This window comes from Phoxinus phoxinus (genome assembly GCF_949152265.1).
Source record: "Phoxinus phoxinus genome assembly, chromosome: 1".
Taxonomy (NCBI): Eukaryota; Metazoa; Chordata; class Actinopteri; order Cypriniformes; family Leuciscidae; genus Phoxinus; species Phoxinus phoxinus.
In genome coordinates, this window is record NC_136876.1 from 2,008,883 (window position 1) to 2,010,573 (window position 1,691).

At 39.1% G+C, this 1,691-nt stretch overlaps 1 long non-coding RNA gene across 1 annotated transcript; it reads right to left on the reverse strand.

Moving 5' to 3' along the window:
* Window positions 1–243: 243 nt before the first annotated feature.
* LOC307006446 lies at window positions 244–1,323 on the reverse strand. The gene is made up of 4 exons (XR_013799457.1): window positions 1,198–1,323; window positions 1,072–1,119; window positions 846–926; window positions 244–737 (listed from the first exon to the last, which is right to left on the reverse strand). It is a non-coding gene; the product is annotated as an uncharacterized lncRNA (long non-coding RNA).
* Between the last annotated feature and the right edge of the window lie 368 nt (window positions 1,324–1,691).

Genomic DNA, 1,691 nt, shown 5'->3' on the forward strand with positions numbered 1-1,691 from the left:
TCACTTCTTTATTTTAGCAGTTTCCAGCATGCCATTAAACTCTAGAAATAAACTCTTGGTCTGTCTTCAGAAGCGCCACTAAACTGAGACGGCCCTGCTCTCGGTTATTGCAGCGGCTTCTCAACGAAACTGCACACGGTTCTCAACCTCAGCTCGCTTCAGTGGACTTCTCTACAGACACGTCACACGCTCATGAAGGGAATATCATATTTGTATCAAACCTCTCAGGAAAGGAGAAATATTAAACAACTGCAGAGGTTTATTAAGAAAATTATAGCAATCATTCAGAATGAACAAAAGCTGCTAAAACCAGGAATGAACAGACAAGATACAAGAATCCTCAAATCATCTCCATCACACAGAACAGAGAGAGGATTATACAGTCTGAGTCTGTCCATTACTGTATTTAATAATATATTTAAAGCAGTTTACATGAAGCACAAGAGAATGACTTCTTGCATGTTGAATGACTTCAACACTGTAGGCTAATATCTATAAACCCATATAAATGAGAATAAATCTGGCTTTTATATGTACCCCCCCCCCCCCCCCCCCCATTTGAATCAGTTTAAAGAGTTTTCCTCAGTTTTCTGAGAAGAAGAAACTAAAACAATTAACAATCCTCTTGAATTTTTGCTATTGTAAATATTGTTGCAGATTGGCTGTAAACTCATCAGTATTTTATTGTAATATTGCCGGCATCTCTATTTCCTCTGGGTGCTGCGAGTCCTTCCTCCCTGCAAAATAAAAGCATTGACTGACCTCTCGTCTGTGTTTTATCATGATTGCAGATGTTCCAGATCAGATGAGTGTGAATCATCAGATTGTGTGCGGCTCAAACTCACCAGCTCTTCTTGCACAGATGATCTGAAGAAGAATCACAGTAGTAGCAGCAAACACTGCGATCCCAACAATAGTCACAATCACTGCAGGAAACATGAGAGGAAGAAGAGAAACTGGACATGACTGAAGTCAAGGGTCTTCAACTATCAACAGTTATTGATGAAGCATTGACAGACTGACTGATAGTTTAATGTTATAAAGCTGTCAGTATAAATGAACGTGTCGTACCTCTGTATAATGATCCAGCAGTCACACTGACTTCAGTTTCTCCTGGATCTGTGGATCACGTCTGTTAGTTCAGTTCAACACATAATGCCACATATACACAACATCATCATCACATAATACTTGAACCTTGTGTAGGAGCTGCTGCTGTAGTTCGGCTTGAGTTCTTCTCAGAGTTTGAGCTTCTGACTGGAGTCGGTGTTGGTGAAGCGACTGGAGCTGCAGAAGATGAACGTGCAGACGCAGCATCTCCAGATTAAAGATCATTACGAGAATAAAGTCGAAACATTACGAGATTAAAGTCGAAAGATTACGAGAATAAAGTCAAAACATTACGAGAATAAAGTCGAGACTGAAGGGGCGGTCAAAATCCCTTGTCTCTTCAGTCAGTTATATATATATTTCATTCCATATCCTTTTGAATGCTTACATTACTTTTATACAAATCAATAATCAAAAATATATATACATTATCACATAATCATTTCTATATTCTTTTGTGCTTGTGAAATTATATATTTCCTCTAGAGAGCAATGCCATTTCTCTGCCTTTCCTCCTGAGGAGCTATGTTTTGGCTAACTGATAATACGAAGCTCAAGCACTCTTCGGCCTGGGCGATGTT